Below are 19,245 nucleotides of genomic sequence, written 5' to 3' on the forward strand. Positions count from 1 at the left end.
GCTTGCTCCAAATCATTATGGCACAAATACAACGTTCTGTTTTCTGATCACATGAGTTGCCTCACATATCTCATGTAACATTTTTAAATGTTTGTCCAGAAACACCTTTCTTCTGGAAAACAGAGATCAACTGGGGTACAAGATTATCTGACTGTGCCAGTGTGGTCTAAAGTAGCACCATTGTTATCTGTTGTAATTCACTGCCTATCTTCACTGTAAAATTTGATAAGTTGATAAGGAAATATAGGAACTGGTTGTTCTGAAAAAAGTGAGCAAATGTAACAGAACGGAAATCTCAGCAGTGAACCTGGAACATGCACAGAGACACCATACAACATACACACACATCTGCCTTTCCATAACAGTCAGTATATTAATTGTTAAGTGGCTTACGGTTTCCACTTCAAGATATCAGGCCTTCAGCTGCATGTTATAGTCTCTAAAATATGATGCATTACTAGCAAATTGGGAGCTTTGGACAAACTAAATGTTTACTGCAGAGCTTCTGCTTCTAAAACTCAGTCACTGTAACACTTAATTGTTGATTTCTTCATCCACCCTATCAAGGATTGGCTGACCATTCATCTGTAACAGATTTGCTGGTTTGTGGCTCACATCTAGGATCTGCTTAAGAACCCTTTTGCCCCTTCTACTGCAGCAGTTTCAAATTCTGTCTATGTTGTGAATGCTATGGTTACAAGCAGAAAACTCCAATATTTTACAGACGTGACACCAAAATATTTATTTACAGCTATATTGTAAAGGTGGCAACAGCAACCCATGTCATATGTAAAAAGAGATACCCCAAGTAATAAAAATACATTGTATTTCACACAACTGACTGACCCACAACCTTAAAACAAGTCTGAAAAATGTGTGACATTATTTAAAATATGTAGAAATATGGCATGTGGCATTGAAAGATGGGGTGGAGGAACAATTAGGGTATAGCTGTATATCTGTTAAGACGGAGTAATTCAATGTTTTACTGCAAATCATAGACACAAATATGATATTAATCCCAGACAGACATACAGTGTCAGTACAATGGCAGTGGAGCTAGTGTACCACTCCATGATAAAAGTAAAATAATGTTTATGTAATGATCACGAGGCAAATGCATATGCTGAGAAGAGCAAGATTTATTATGGGCAAATCAAGAATCGTAATCATGAGTACATTCCAGGATCAAGAAGCCAATGCGGATAGATCTAGTATACATAATTTACATTTACAGCTGATACTTTCATCCAAAGCAATTTACAAATATGACCAAATACATATTGATCAATTGAGGGTTAAGGGCCTCACATAGGGCCCCAACAGTGGCAACCTGGAAGTGGTGGGACTTGAACTGGCAACCTTCTGATTACTAATGAAATACCTTAACCACCACATAATACCATTGTATACTAAATAAAAGGAAAAACAAACAAACAAACAAACACACACACACACACACACACACACACACACACACACACACACACACACATACAAACAAAAAGGGGGGGGGGAGTAGACTATAACAATAACAGAAGTAGAAATATTATTACAGAGGAATGGAATACAGGAATGTACTGTATTTCAATATTTGATGCTATCAAGGCATTAATTTTTTTATGCCAGATTGGGTCCTGGCGGGTGCAGTAGGGGAGTTGAACCTTAAAATATCTTGCAGATTTAAGTGTTTGCAATGTGAACCCCTAAATCAAACTCCTCTCCATAAAAAAAGTCACTCTCAAATTCCATATGTGGCTCAAGCAAAGCCTTCACATTTCACATTTCTGTGGGAGACGTTAACTAACAATCTTATACTTAAAAAAAAAAAAGCTTTTCCTGTTATTCAACTATGCTCCCTCCTTCCAAAGACAGTGTGTAAGGCACAGAGTATAAAACTGATGGTGCAGCTCTTATGCCATTTATCTTAAGTCTGGGCATCTGTCTAAAGTCTTCAGTGTAATTTTCAGTCTCTGTGTTTTCTCAGGAACTGGGAAGTTGACCAACAGAAACATGTATGAGAGCTGCAGTGTAAGTGTGCAAGCATAAACTGTTGTAGGTGGAATAGCATATGGAAGTGAATATGTTCTCGTGACATCGACAAACAGTGATTTCAAAATGGGCTTTTTTGCAGCTTAGATATGTACTATATGGACTTGGGGAGTAAATTGTATTTTACTTCCTAATTTACTTAAAAATTATTTACTTAAATAAAGCAAAGGAATTTAGGGCCTTTTTACTAATCAATAAATCATGGCATACCACTTCACTTTTGTTTCCTTGCTTTTATATGTCACTTAGTGCAGATCAGTATTTTGTAAATACTGCATGCATTCTAGTAGTTCTCACTCCCCTTCTAAACCTATTGGGCCAAAATCAGAAAAACTATTGTGATTTAATGGGACGCTAACTATATGCATATTGTCCACAATGCATATTGTGTAGGACCCTCCATCTTTTTCATTTATTTGCATGCTACTGCATAGATGTGAATACTGATCTAGTCATGCTCATCGGCAGCAAATCATTTAGAAAGTGTTCCAGTTTCACCAGCCGATGTGCACTGGCTGACGTGCCCACGCTGCCACCTGGCATGCCCACACCACCTGGCATACCCACATCTCACAAACAGCCCACCCACCCTAGACCCACTGGAGTAACCGAGGTTCCATGTCTACACTGACGTGGCTACTCAAACTAAAAATATCATAATAAAGCATGGACTGGTACAAGTCTATCATTGTCAGCACTGTGAGACACATTTTAAGACATGTGACAGGTGCTGGCTGGCCAATTTCTTGGGGTGAGAGAGGGTGGATAGGACTTTCATCATACTGGCTGCCTCCCTGCAACCTATAAATTAGTTGAAAATGCACGTTTAGTGTTGGTTAGAATGTTTATTTGGTGTGTAAATGTTTAGTTTCTTTCTTTCTTTTTAGCATTTTTGGGGTTATGGATTTTGGCTTCCTTCCCCCCTCCCTACCAATCTCTCATTTTTTCTACTGCTGTTCCTTGAATAAAAAGCATGCGTTTGTTTTGAATTTAAAATGGTATTTTCTAGCTTTTCTTCCATGAAGATTGTTACAATATCAATCCTAGAATTGTCTGTGAGTTCCATTTGTGAATGTTTCGGTGTTTTTGGGCACAGATTTTATTACACAATAATAATGCAAATAAACTAAAAAATAACTAGAAACCTTATAGAGTCCAGAAAAACAAATGCAAGCTGAGTGGAGATGGTTAAAAATTAAAAAGTTAAAATTGTTAGCTGACATGAGTTAAGATTTAGTGTTTCTCAACACTTTTTTGTAATACATTTAATTTCTAGTGCAATAAAATCAAACGTATATGTTTGGTAAAGGCTTTCAGCATCTGAAAATTAATCTAGTCATTATAAAGAGTCTGATAGTATCCTTTATTACCAAAAACACATGATGTCAAAGGCCTGTGAGTGCCTTGGAAATAAACAGAAGCCATCGTATTTCCTGAACAATTGCCAGAGAAGACTACCAACCTTTTCAAAGAGCACGCAATGAAGAGTAAATTTCAACATTGACAAATCCCAGAGCAAAGTGATAAACCAAGTTTTTGTCTTAATTTACTAACAAACTTACACCTGTGGGTTTTAAGGTAAACTTAAAGGTACATACACTTGAAACTTGAAAGGTTCATCCCTTTGTCTAATTTTAGGTTAAATCAAATAAATCTATACAAATATATAAATAAGTTTTAAAAAACATACATTTGTTGCAATGCCATTATTAGAAATGTCATTAATAGAAATATTCATAAAATCACCACCAAAATTGTGCATTGCAGTATGTACGCGGTTACTGATGGTATATCTAATTTATGGTGTTTTAGGAGCACACATGGCTCTCTGTCAGAGAAATAGTTCTGGAACTAATTAGTGGTGTGTTGGTCAAAGCTGTTATTGTTTTAAGAATAGTAAATAATCAACAGTGTCAACAGCTTTGGAGAGAATAATAAAAAGGGAGAACATTGCTTTTTGGAAGATTCCAAATTGTTCACTAAGCATGACAATTTAAAGATCTATAGAGGTTTACATTTATTAAGATCTTATGCATCTCCTTCATGAGTTACAAAAACTGTTCTCAGATACTGGGAATTCTAAATTATAAAATGAAAAAAGTAATATGTTCTAGAATAATATAGGTCATAAGTAAGCAGGAAAAGAGGGTCAATTTTGTCCTCTCCTATAGATTAGTCCCAGTCCAGGACTCAGTTCCCCCTGTAAATATTCTCACTGCCCAGCATTCTTAGCAAGTGCGAGCACCCTCCCCTTCCCCTCTACGAGCACTTACACTCTTGCCGAGTCAGGAGTAGTAGTCATTTGGTCCCATATGCCAGCTTCCTCAAACAAAACATTTTATTTACCAAGAGATTCCCTGGATTTGTAGAAATTTTTAACTGCCTGAAGTCAGGTGTGTGTTTGTTCCTTCAACCAAAGCAGTGCTCAGTAACTTCACTGTAGGAAATCAAAGAACACCAGCCAAGAAGAGACTTCTGCTTTATTTGAAGAATCGCAAATGTGATCACAGACCTGAAACTCTTAATTAGAGCATACTTTACTATAGCATGTCTGGGCACATGACTCTGTGGCTTCTCTTACTACCCTGTGTTCTAAATGGAAATGAACTTGGTTATAACTATGAGGACTGCTCAAATTTCTATTATGATGAGATGTCAGATAGTGAGCAACAAGAAAGTAAGTAGATTTCAGTTGTTACTTGATGCCTCATAAAATAATGATTCTAAATAAATAATTAAGATATTGACTTTCTTACTTTTACAAAGAGCAACTATCTCCCAGATAAAGAATGGTGTCTAACTGATAAAAAAAACTCTTAAAAATAATTGTCACCAATCAGCTGTATTTTGGACTGAGATCAGTTTAATGCAATGACTGCTCAGTGTACAGTGTATCTTAGTCTAAACAAATATGACACTACTGTTATATATCCTGACTTTTGACATCAGCATGCTTTTGCCTTCATACCAATGTGTGAAGGACTCTGATGCTATGGCAACTATTCTATCACATCAAATGCACATTTTTTGTTGCATGTTGCATTCAATTACACTAATATTAAAATACATGTCACCAAAATGAATATCTGTTTGTTCTCATTTTACAAATGTATGCAGTAAAATCATGGGTAATGGACAAAAATATAAATCAAAACTGTTATAAACTAGGAATAAAAGTGCACACTGAATAGCCTTGAGCTTGCTTTACTTTAGCACCCCCTTTAGACCAAACCTATAAAATAAACATTAAGGGACTGTAGCAACAATTATTAAACTCTAATGGGCAGAATTTCAAAAATATGCTACCCAACAATTACAAACAATAGATATTCGACTCACAGTTCATGTACACTTCATCAAGTTTTTTTCATACAGAAGCCCTGCATGTTATATATACTGTTTTCTTCCTTGATGCTTTTATTAGTGCTGTGACAATATTAGTCCTTAAGGAGGTTTGTGTTGCCTTTTGGACTTAAAGTTAGTATCTTAGCCTACCTCATTGGAGATAAGTTAATACTCCCCAGGAGACTGCTCACCTTCTTTGTCCATATTAGGTACTGAGAATCGAGCAGCAGGTGCCACCAGTCCATCAGTGCTCTCAGACGGTACCAGGGTGAACCAGCAATGAAGTGTTTGGCATGTCTCCTGGCCTGAAAAAAAATCCACTTTGCATATAGGTTTCTCTTTTCAGTCTATTCCTTGCTCCCACATCTGGATGGAAAAGGTACATTTGAAATTTGGGATTTCTTACTATCGGCATTTCTGCCAAAGAGACCACAGTTGTGTGTGGAGTGATGCAGTATTGGGACAGGAAATGTTCTAGCTTGGCAGAGAGAAAGAAAGAGAGAGAAAGAGACCTGACATTTTCTTCAGTCCCTCTTTCAAAGTAGCAACTGTTTACTCCATCAGGCCATTTGAGGCAAAGTGATAAGGTGTTGAACATACATAACGAATACCTTTTGTCTTTATGAAAACTCTCTCTTGGAATATCTCATTAGTGAAAGTGGGCCAATTGTTAGTGACCACCATGTCTGATAAACCATGGGTGGCAAAAATGTTTGTGAGTACCTCTGTGGTGTTGGGGGCAGTTATATTTGACCTGGTGTGTGTTTCCAGCAATTTACTACATGCATCTACCAGCACAAGGCATGTGTGACAGATAAAGGAACTGGCAATGTCCAGGTGCAATAAGGACTTAGGGTAACCTGGCCACTCCCAAGGGTGGAGGGATGCTACAGCTGGCATGTTTTGGTTAATCTGACACTGTAAACCTTTACCTTATCTTCTATGGTATAGTATCTTAAGGCTTTTCAACTTAGAAACTCCTGGATGGGCTTCAGATTATTTCTCCATCACCTGAGTACAGGCTGGGGGCAGAACTGCAACTCTGGAACACCACAGAATACAACTGTCATGCACATTCAGGGTTTGTTCTTCTTTACCTATTATAGGAGGCCAGCCATGTAATATCCACCTCTTTAGTTGCAACAACACTGGATTTTTTTCTGTTTTGATATGTTTTGCTGTTACAGGAGAATCTGCCAACTTTCTCCATCTGTTGGTCTAAGAATAAGTAGATGTATACAGAACAGAATGGGGTATAAACATAATTATTTCTATAGAGTCTTAAGAGATGTGAATACATTTGCATAAATTAGCATACATGAAAAAAAACATTGTGGAAAATATAAAATGTAGAAAAAGAAATTTAAATATAACACTGAGCTTTGGCTCTGCTGCCTGATATTTGGCCTATTCCTCATAACATTATACAAGAAACTTTAACTATACAACACAGTTTTATAGGCTATGGCTGCAGCTATATGAATCAAAATAGTAAAATTAAACCTACACAAGTCTGTGATTAACTTTGCTTCCCTCTACAGCTTGGGCATTTTCAGCATCAGCACAGGCACCAGTCTATCTGAACTGTCTGGAAAAAATTCAGAAAGCATGTCACATAGTTAAGCAGTCATTTACACAAATGCACTGCTGCAATACAATCTTAAATTTTACTAGCTGTGTAAACATTTGAAAATTTGAATTAAAATCTGACAATCAAAATAAAACTACTGCACTTTTTTGAGGTAAAAGTATCAGTTATATCATCATAGGACATGTGTTTTCCCACGTCATGATTTATGCTTATGATAGCCAGACCACTCAAACATTCCTGTGACAGAGAAGACAGGTAGCTTTTGATGAGCTTTCATTTTGAAAAACTCTTTTTGGCTGATGCTACTGTTACTGGCAGAGTAACTGCAATTCTTAGGGTTATCCAAAGGTTAGGATAGAGTTCCTCCAGGGTTTTTTTTCTGACAGAGAAAGGAAAGCAGAATAATTCAGCAGTATACCTCAGAAGCCTGATACCTGCATACTTCATGAATACTTTTGAGCTTACTCTCCCATCTTGTGACTTCATTGTTATGTTCACATGTTTCTTCAAAACATATTTGTGTGCTAGATTTGGAAGCATCTGTGATGTCAAGATTTAGAGTATGTGTTCCACATGGGAAGATCTGGGATTTTTTTTTTTTTTTTTTTGTGGTGTGTATCTTGCACTTCTTGGTGCTTAATCTTCAAATCATTCATCTTATCTGTGATGACAGTGGATAGATTCAAGCCTGATGTAACCTCAGCATTGACAAAGCTAAGGAAATGCTCCTTGCTCTCTGACTTTCCCAGGAAATTTGTTCTGCTCAGTTTAATAGATATTTTTTCTTGGTGACTAATGTCAGGTGTACAGTGCAACATGATGGAGAAGTACTTTGAGTTTCTCACCTGAGTGACTGTTGCTTCCAGTATCTTGTCACTCACAGTTTGCATCAGCTCATAGTGTGTCACACCCTCCGCTGCAACTCCGTGTACTACAGACTACGAATACCACAAACCTACTGTACATTCCTGTGCCTCTTTCTCCATATTGTGTTCACCATATACCCTATTATCTCTATCTGCTGTTGTGAAATCTCATTTGCCAGCCTTACATTTCTGAGCTGTTTGTTACCTTGATTGCTGTTTTAGATTATTGGATTACTTGCCTGTTTTCAGATACTCTCTTTCCTATTCCCTTTGGAGCTGTTTGCTCTGTGCCTCTAATTGTATATAGTCACATTGCCAGTATTTGACTGCTCTTTGGATTGGCCCTATTAACCTGTATATTTTTACAACATTCAACTCCAACTCTGTTAAAAAAAAAACCTGACAGAAGACTTTACTTACTATGGAGTCGGCAGGAACAACCCAGCTACCCGACACTATGGTTACTCAAAGCCGAATGCTGCGCCACCATCATCAGCATCTCGAGTCTCTGGGCAATATGGTGGAAGAACTCACTCAACAAACACAACACCTCACCACAATTGTGCCTACCATCACAGAGTTAACACACCGCTTGGCGACATTAAATACCAGCAAGGTGAGAAATTCCAGTGTGGTTGCCATTCCACCAACTACCAGTAGCAGCAAACCTTTCCATCTCACCCTACCCAATATGTACAACAGACCTCCTGTTTGTAAGGGGTTCTTGTTACTGTGCTTTTTGTATTTTGCACATCCTCCTCCGTGTACAGACTCTGCCCGCATTTCCCTTATTATTTCCTTATGTGAAAAGGCACTTGAGTGGGCTAATGCAGTATGGACTGTAGGTAGAAAGATCCATAGAGTTTATAACCTCTTCACAACCCACTTCTGGTCTGTATTCAACCACCCATTGGAAGGTAGAGACAGCGGAGGGATCTTGTTTACTCTAAGGTTCATGTTCTGCTGCAGACTACGCCGTGGAATTTTGCATGCAGGCTTCAAGTAATGGCAGGAATGAGGCAGCATTAATTGTTGCATATTGATAGGGACTCAATAGTGAAATAGTCACAGAACTAACTTGTCATGATGACACAGATATCGACTGGGCTTGTGTGTATATTGCTTTTGTCTCTGCCTTTGTCCTTCTCACCCCAGTCAGCACCAAATGAATACACAATGCAAACATATTGAGGAGAACTCGTACACAAAAGGGGTAAGTGAGAGCCCTATTATTAGGAAAATAAAACAGTTTGTGATGGAGACTAAATTGTTCCAGGACTTTATCGCTGTAATTCCAGCTGTGATTGACTCAGGAGCTTCCAGAAATTTCATTTCAGAGTTGGTACGGAGTTTGGAGATTGAAACGGTAGAGGTGTCTCCAGTCCTGAGATTGAGCTCTCTGGATGGGAGTCCCATTGGGTCAGTGCCATCTGCCTGGAGGAATTATCATTCCTGATTATCTCTAAGGCAAACCATTCCTGGTCTTGGGTCAGACTTGGCTCCATCTGCACAATGCGGTGATTTCTTGGGTGGAACCCGACATCATTTTGTGGTCAGCTTTCTGTAATAACAATTGTCTGATGTTGCCAAAGGTAGTTATAGCCTACATGTCAGTCAAAAGCCCAGCAACCACTGAAGGGTTTGTGGTATCAAGAGAATACCAAGATCTGTCAGAGGTCTTTAGCAAATGAAAGGCTGCTGACTTACCTCATCACCCCTATGATTATACTATTGACCTAGTGGAGGGAAGCTCACCAATGCAAATTCATCCATACACCCTCTGTTTAGCAGAGAATCAGGCCATGGAGGAATACATTACAGAGGCTTTGGCCCAAGGTTACATTCATCCCTCTAAATTTCCTGCTGCATCTGGGTTCTTCTTCATCTCCAAGAAAGATTGCATCGTTGCATCAATTACAGAGGTCTGAATGAGATCACTGTTAAGTATCCTTATCCGTTACCCCTGGATCTCTCTTGGAGTAGATGAGAGATGGTTGTTACTTCACCAAGTTGAATCTATGAAGTGTGTACAATTTGGTCAGAATAAGAGAAGGAGATGAGTGGGGAAATGGCATTTGTTACCAATTCTGGACATTACACATATGTGGTTATGCCTTATGGTCTCACAAATCCCACATCTGTATTTAAGTCCTTCATAAATTTTGTACTGAAGGATGTGATTGGAAGATTTGTAGTGGCTGATTTTGATATTTTAGTTTACTCCTCGATGTTCCCAGAGCATGTCTCACATGTAAGGAGAGTACCCCAAAGACTGCTGGATAACCTGTATATTAAAGGCAATAAATGTGTATTTCATCTACAGAAAACAAGTTAGCATGGAGGATAAGAAGGTAGAAGCTGTGGTAAATTGGCCAGTACCTCAATCCCTGGAGGAACTACAAAGGTTTCTAGGATTTGTCAATTTCTACTGAAGATTTATCTGCAACTTTAGTGCAATAGCATTACCTCTCACATCATTGTTGAAGGGAAAACTTTACTGCCTACACTAGAACCCCAGAGCAGATCAAGCCTTTTGAGCTTTAAAGAGGGCATTTACTGAGGCTCCAGTTTTGAGCCATCTGGATCCTGTTCACTGTAGAAGTTGATACCTCAGAAGTCAGGGTTGGAGCTTTTCTGTCCCAGTGAAGCAGTAGGCCTTCCAAGCTGCACCCAATTGCCTTTTTTCCATGTAAGATTTCATCAGCAGCAATAAACTATGATCTGGGAAAGCAGGAGCTATTGGCAGTCAAATTAGCTGTAATGGTGAGTAGTAAAGAGGCAGACACATGTGCAGAGAAGAGCGAGATTTATCAGGGGCAAATCCAGACTCAGAGTCGTTAGGGTAGTCTTGAGTCAATTGACCAATGCAGAGAGCAATGATGACAAATGGGGAATATACTGATGTTATGTAAAATAGACAAACAATAACCAAGACCACAAGTAATCAGAACTCAAAGGAAAACCAGACAATATTTGCATATACAAAAAAGGGGAAGAGAAACCTAAGCAGATGGGAGAGCACCTGATGGGGAAAGAGAGTGGAATAAGACAGGCAAATACTCACAGGGAAAGCAATGTAGATGAAAGCACAGAGAGCAAGTACAACAGACGAGCAACCAGAAAAAAGCAAACATTAACAGGGAAAGCAAGATAGACTGAGAGGATAACTTAACCTGGAACGTGGGAATAAAGTATATAGGAACAATAAGAGAGCTCAAGCAAGATATACCTAAACAATGACCAGCAAACAGAGAAAGCAGGCTATTTCAGAGGCTAGGAAAAACAGTCAGACTAGGAAGCACAGAGTACAACCTTACAAATATGGGCTTTCAAATACATCCATACAGACAGACATTCATTCAACAGCCAAGACAAAGTGAACAAGACATGAACTTAACAAGACTAGAAATGAGGAACAGGTGTGGAAAACCAAACGAGGGGCAGAGAAAATGAAACCATGGAATGGAACAAAAACACAAAAGACAGGGAAACCATGGAACAGGGAAGCTAGGAGGGACTAACCCTGACATTAGCCCTGGAGGAGTGGTGTCATTGGCTCGTGAGGGAGCTAAGCACCCGTTCACAGTCTTCACTGATCATAAGAACCTCAAGTACATAAAACAGGCAAAGCATCTCACACCTCGCCAAGCCTGCTGGTTCTTTAACAGGTTCGATTTACTTTCCACCCAGGCTCAAGGGACATCAATGCTCTTTCCTGAATCCACAAAATGAGTGACACAGAACACGTACCTGACCCATTACCTAACCTCCCTAACTAGTGTGTTATAGGTGCAATTCAATTTTGTCAAGGACTTAGACGTGAGTTGAGAAAAGCTTTGGTTCCACTAGCATGTCCAGAATAGAAGTTCTATGTGCTGACTAACTTCTGGGACTGATTGCTCATTTGAGTTCATTCGTCACTTATGTCTGGGCATCCCAGAGAAGTGAAAACTCAACAGATGCTCACAAGGAAGTATTGCTGGGAGACCTTGAATAAGTATTTTGCATCATGTTCAGAATATGTCCAAGCTAAAACACCTTGCACTTTACCAGCTGGTAAGCTGATGCCACTTCCAACACCTGAGAGACTATGGTCTCACATAGTGATAGATTTTGTTAGTAACTTACCCATGTCAAAAGGACACATGGGTATACTTACCTTTGTAGATCGATTCTCAAAAGCTGTGAAATTCATGCCATTACCTTCTCTTCCCACTATGTTTGAAACTGCACAAATCGTGTTCCAAGAGGTGTTTTAGCCCTACGGGATACAAGAGGATAAAATGACTGACAGGGGACATCAGCTGACATCACAAGTTTGCTGTGCTTTCCTGGAGAAGCTGGGAATCAACGTTAGCCTCACTTCAGGATAGCATCCTCAGAGCATCAGACAGGTAGAGAGAGTTAATCAAGAACTAGGAAAGTTGTCACGACCAGCAACAAGAATGGTTTGAATATGTCATTTGGGCAGCCTCCCAGCCTAGACAGGGTCGTAACAGGGTACATTTCTAAATGTCCAGTGTCCTTTATGCATTCTTCAACAGTACTAAGATGATATGTGTAACGTTTCTGGCCCGTGTGCCGCAGGATGTACGGACTTCCTCGACAGTGCATTTTACTAACATTAAGCATGAATGACAAAGGTGGCACTCACATACAACATTTACAATGAACATAACTATACAATTAACACTAAACGGAGAACACATATACTTTAAAATGGGACTATACAAACTAACGGTACAGCTACAAAGATCTAATTGAACACATACATAACGACAATGACCAATACCGGTGCACACACTGCCAGGGGTTTAAATAGACAGACAAACATACAACAGTAAACCCTGTGCAGGTGTGTGCAATCCCAGAGGTCATGGTTACAAAACACACATGTGAATCCCCCTGCTCGTGGCAGGCCATACCACATGACTCATGGGGGGAGGAGCATTCTGTGACATTAAGTCCTCTTGTTTGGCTGAGAGATCATAACCGAGTATCATCAGCATGGCAATGGAAACTAGCACAGTATTTATATGTAATGTCAGCTAGAGATAGCATACATAAAGAAAAACCCTAGAACAGATCATCGTGGGACACCAAAGCTAACCTTGGTGTTGGTAACCTTAGAGAGTTTTTGCTGAAAAGTCTCTATTTATGTTGACAAACTGGTAACAATTGGCTAAATAAGATTTAAACCAGGAAAGGGCTATTCCCCTAATTCCAACAAAATTTTCGAGTCTATCTATAAAATGTTGTGATCTATAATGTCACATGCTGCCGTCAGATCAAGCAATATAAGCACAGAGACATTTGGTCAGAAGTCAGCAAAAGGTAATTACTAATTTAATCAGTGCTGTCTCTGTACTATGATGAGGCCTAAACCCCTGACTAAAAACTTCATGTATTTGGTTTTGATTAAAGTGTGAGCTTAGCTGCTGATTACAGCTTTTTCTAGTATCTTGAGGGAAGGTTTGAGATCGGCCTGTAGTTTAAAAACTGACAGGTACAGGTTAGATTTTTTTATAAGCTGTCTGATTACTGCTAAATTGATTTAGGTACATAGCGAATGTTCAATGAAGAGTTTATTAAAATTAGTAAAGGTTCAAACACTTCAGCTGGACTTTTTTAAGATTCAACTAGAATTTTTTAGTGAGGAAACCTGGAAGGCCCGGGAAGCCCGACTACTCCCTGCCAGGCCTACCCGGTAGGTCACCTCGTTAACCCGGCCAGTAATGGAGTAGGGGCCCTCATACCTCGCCTTGAGCTTGCCTGTGGTGCCTGCTTGGCTGTCCTTGGTAGAGACCCATACCTTCTGCCAGAGCTCGTACTTGGGGGTTTCCCCTCTTTTTTTGTCGGCCTTCCTCTTGTAGACAGTGATCTCCCTACGTAGGTTCTGATGCATCTCCTCCCAGGTCTGTTCGCTCTCCCGGCACCATCGCTCCACTTCCAGCTGGTCCGATGTAGGGACGTTCCAGGGGTAAAGAGGCAGCTGGTAGCCTAGAACACACTCAAAGGGGGTGAGGCCAGTACCTGTGTGTCGCAAGGAGTTCTGCGCGTATTTTGCCCATGGGAGGTACGTACTCCATGTTTCTGGGTGGTAATTGCAATAGAGGTGCAAGAACTTACCCAACTCCTGGTTGACCCGTTCCACCTGCCCATTGGCCTGAGGATGGTAGCCAGACATCAAGCTAACTATGATGTTCAGCTTGCCCAGCAATACCTTCCAAACCCGTGATGTGAATTGGGAGCCTCGGTCTGAAACGATGTCCTTGGGCAGGCTGAATTGCCTGAAGATCTGGCGGAACAGTAGATCGGCCGTCTCCCATGCGGTGGGCAGGGCTACCAAAGGGACCAACCTAACCATCTTTGAGAACCGATCCATGATACTCAGAACTGTGGTGTTGCCCTCAGAGACCGGCAAGTCGGTTACAAAGTCCACTGCCAGGTGGGACCATGGTCAGTGGGGTGTAGGCAAGGGGAGGAGTTTCCCTGCTGGAGGCACCCGGGGCCTTGCTGCGTGCAGTTGGGACAGGAGGGCACATACCTCACCACCTCTTTGGGCATAGTAGGCCACCAATAACGCGCCCTGATCAATTGTGCAGTGCCGGCTGCGCCTGGATGACCCATCCCCAAGGAAGTGTGTGCCCACGTGATAAGTGCGCCTCAATGTGCCGGGGGGACATAGAGGCGATTATAGGGACATTGCGGATGGGGATTGGCCTCTTTGATTTTTTGGTCCAATTCCCACTCCAGGGGTGCCAAAAAGCAGGTGGGCGGGAGAATCGGCTCTGAGCTCGTGGATTGTGCTTCTGCTGTGTATTGTCGCGAGAGCGCGTCCGCTTGGGTGTTCCTCTCTCCCGGCCTGTAGGTGACCTTGAACCGAAACCGGGAGAAGAAGATTGACCACCTGGCCTGCCTGGCGTTTAGTCTCTTGGTGGTCTGGAGGTATTCCAGGTTCTTGTGGTTGGTGTATACTGTGAATGGGTGTCTTACTCCCTCAAGCCAGTGTCTCCAGTCCTCGAAAGTTAACTTCATCGCCAGGAGCTCATGATCCCCAACCCCATAGTTCCTTTCTGCTGAGCTCAGCTTTTGAGAGAAGTAAGCGATGGACCGCAGGCCTCCTCTTTCTCCCGTGTGTTGCGAAAGCACCGTGCCCACTCCTATGTCGGAGGCGTCTACCTCTAGCACGAAAGGTCTCTCAGGGTCTGGTTGTTGCAAGACGGGAGCAGTTGCAAAGGCATTCTTGAGCTCCTCGAAGGCCTTGTCGACCTCCTGAGTCCATTTGATCTTTCTTACAGGTCCCCAGAGCTGATCTGTGAGAGGCTTTGCCAGCGAACTGAAAAAGTACCATGATAATATGGTATATAGGCTATGAAGCAATTCAATAGCATTCAATTAGCCTTAAAACACATTTTTCAGATGGTGTACTAATTTAGCATGGTTATCTTCATTGTTTTCCCACACTTCCTGTTTATTTCTGTTTAGAAAAAAAACATGAGGTTGTACAAGACTGTACTGAGACTGTTGTATTACAATACAGCTGCAGAAGCCAGAGCTGTTTTCACATTACAAACAAGCCATGCCTAATTCCACTACCACGGAAATTTTAATTCTTTTAGCAATTTGTTTACCAGGAAATTAGTTTACCAGGCTGTGTCCTTTAGCCTATTAGTTTGTTACCGTTAGTGAAATTTTTATGCTTATACTTTAGATGTTTAGCAGTGCATTATAGTTTAAAAGAAACCATCCCAGCCACCCACATCTAGGATTGTGTAGGCCTTTCACCCCAATGACATGCTGATCTCTGTGATTTAGGCTACCAATAAAATTGTTTTGGTTAGTATATGGAAATTTCTGGCCAGCTTGTGAATTGGAGAGTTGATCAGGTGTGTAAAGTGGTATGATCTAATTTTACAAGATTACTCTGTTGTCCAGGAAATTAAACAAATCAAAGAAATGTATGGTTTGATTGTACAAGTTAGTGAAAATTTAGTGGCTTCCATACCGTATGTGGATAACGCCACTGAATTAAGATTGCTACTTCTTACCCAAATGCTACATAAATTTCTCTTTCACAATATCAAACAGCATGCACACATTCTCTCAGCATATAATTTGAATATCAGGTTGAGCACAAAACAAACAAACAAAAAATGTGTTTACATGTCACGTTCGCACACCGGAGCATTCTCCATTTCCCTGGCTACATGAATCACTTCCTGATTTCCTGCTATCGACTTTTTCCTCCACTTTAGCTCCTGCTGTTCCTTATTTGTCCTTTGTTAGTGTTACTATTTAAGCCTTGCTTTCACATCTTGTTTGCTGGTCATTCTCCCTCTTGATTGTATGCTGTGCTTCCCTAAGGATTACTCTCTCTGTTTGCATACGCAAATATTGTTCTGGTTTTCCCGTTGTCTCATTTCTTAGTCCTTTAGTTCTGTTTTGAGTGTCTGTTTTAGTCTAGTTAGTTGCTGGTCTAGATAAATATCCCTGTTCAGTGTATTGCCCTGTGTGACGTTTAACAGGTTCAGGAGGATGTGGGTACAAGGCACGTAAAACAGAACATACGTTTTAATCATAAGCACAAACACCGACAACCTTGACGATACGACATGAGACTTATATACACTCATGACAATTACACACAACAAGGATCAGGTACATAACACAAGAGGGCGTGGCAATACGGACACACACAGACACGCATGCACAGGCACGCACACGCACACATTTGAGGGGGGAGGGGCCGTACCGTGACAGAGCGCCCCTTCAAGGTCGCGACTCCCGGCGCGCCAGCCTACCGGGCTGCGGCCCCGAGACCAACGCCCAAAGGCAACGTCGGAGGACCAGACAACCTGCCACGGGCCAGCGCAAGCAGGGTAGCGGGGGGGAAGGACAGGGACCAAGACGATGACAGACACAGGGACGCACACACTAACGGGCACAGACACAGACACAAAGGGGAACAAAGTGACCGGTACATTTTGCGTAATCGGGACAGACACATGAACACCACCACACACATTCAATAGTCCGGGAAAGGGGGAAGGAACTCCAGCCAGTCCCCCAGTCGTCGGCTGGGTCAAAGACTGACCAGCCTGGCGGGAAGTGTCCCTCGCCAGCCTAGGTAGCAGTGACTGTCCCGGTTCTGGTAGTGGTGCCGCTGCCTTTTTGCCTGTACGAGGCTTCGGTGTAGGCGCATATGCTCTAGAGCTCCTCGCCTCAGGCGGGGGAGTGTCCATATTTAACAACAGTGCCTCCCTGCTAGCCGCCCGTGTTAACCAGCTCGCACCTGTGCGGCGTGCCCTGGGCGGTGCCTTGGGGGCTGGAGGCTCCTTGCCCTCTGAACTTCTGGCATCGCCGTGCGAGGGAAGATCCCTATGAGGGTACTCTTCTACCTCCATAGGAGCTTCCTTCTCACAAATGGAACCCCTTTCCGACTGCAGACAGACGTCGCTGTACTCCTCTGTCTCTCCATACTCTGTGTCTCCCATACGATCATCCAGGTAGGACCCAGCAGAGTCCATCTCCGAATACCGGCTCTCCTGGTCCGGCTGTTCTCCGCAGGACTCTGCACCGTCCGATCCCGGACCATACACAGGGCCCCCCCAAAATTGATCAGCGGGTTCCTCCCCTCCGGTAGCTCCATGAAGCAAGGCCAGGATGAGGGAAGGTCTGACCACTGGAACGTAGGGGTCCACAGTATCCGACTCCGAGAACTGGAAATCGTTATACCAGTCGCGGTCATCCGCCAGGATTCCGTATGACTCCCCTGCTTCCACACCTGGAGTCAGGAGGGTGCCCAAGAACACGGGAGACTTCGCTGCACGTGCTGTGGGAGGGCGTTGACTTCCTTTCCTCCCCTTCTTCTTCTTGCCTTTCCCAGGCATCCTCGGTCGATCTGTGTTTCTGTGACGTTTAACAGGTTAAGGAGGACATATGTTTTAATCATAAGCACAACTCAACACACACGAACACACTACATGGGTCAAACACCGACAACCTTGATGATACCACATGAGACTTATATACACTCATGACAATTACACACAACAAGGATCAGGTGCATAACAGAAGCCGGTGTGGCAATATGGACACACACAGACACGCAAGCACATGCACACACACGTACACATTTGAGGGGGATGGGGCCGTACCATGACACCCTGTCCTTGTATTCTATTATGCTCATTAATCATGTTTTATAGGTTTTATGACTTGCCGATACTCTTCTGTTTAGTTATGCCTTTGTGTTTAGTTTCCTTAGTTGCCTAAGTATCATTTCCGTTCCATTAACCTGTTGGTCGGTTTTATTACTCAGTTCTGTTCTGGATGTTTCTCTGGTTGCTTATTATTTATATTAAACTTATTGTTCGATTGTTTTATTGTTTCCGGTTATTTAATAATGGATTCCCTGATCTCTAGTTTTATTCACTCACATCTGAGATGATGATGATGATACTTCGTGTGTTCGCACTCAACCTCCCTAGTATTACAACATACTAATCCATTGTACTAAATTCCTGCAAATCAACCTTTTTGAGATTAGTACAAGGAAGTGTCATATAATACATTTAATAACTATCTTAATTATAGCCTAAATGAGAATGGGTATTTTTGATTTCTTTAACACTTCTAGACCCACCACAATTGGTTTCAGATTTTGTAAATATTAAGCTGTCACGGTTGGTCCCTCCTATTATCCCTCTCTATGGTTTCCTTGTAACATGTTTCACTTATCCAGTCCTTGTTTTGGTTTTCACTGTCCATGATTTGCACCTGTGCCTTGTTTAGTGTTCATTAGTTCAAGTATTTAAATCCAGTCTTGTTCCCAGTGTCTTGGTTGTTCACTGTTTGGTGGAATGTTTGATTAATGCATGTTTTGATTTTGCAAGCATGTGTCATATAAGTAAGTTCGTACTCCATGCCTCCTAGTCTGACTGTTTTTCCTAGTATTTGTGTTTCTAAGCCTCCGATTTCTTCCTAGCCTTTGTTGTAGCCTGCTTCCCCTGTTTGCCATGGTGTGTTTTGTTTGATCATGTATCCTTCCAGTCCATGTTGGTTCTATGACCCTGGACTACTCTTGACTACGACTCTATATTGCCCTTAATAAATCTCGCTCTTCTCTGCACATGTTTGCCTCCTTACCATTCACTGTTGCAGAATGAACAGCCCTACAAGGATGCAGCAAGAGCGAGACTCTGGGAGTTCGTTGCTCCACTGGGACGAAACTCCAGCTGTTTTTATGCGGTCTGAGTTCGTTACATCTTGGTGACAACAAATCCCTTGGCACTGCAGGTACATGGGCATCTCGTTGTTCCTGAAAAAAGCAGGATCCTGTGCCAGGGGCTGCCCCGTGCCTTCTGTCAGGCCTGTCCCAGTGGTCGC

Source organism: Electrophorus electricus, chromosome 13 (assembly GCF_041902795.1).
Source record: "Electrophorus electricus isolate QZ-2024a chromosome 13, ASM4190279v1, whole genome shotgun sequence".
Classification (NCBI taxonomy): domain Eukaryota; kingdom Metazoa; phylum Chordata; class Actinopteri; order Gymnotiformes; family Gymnotidae; genus Electrophorus; species Electrophorus electricus.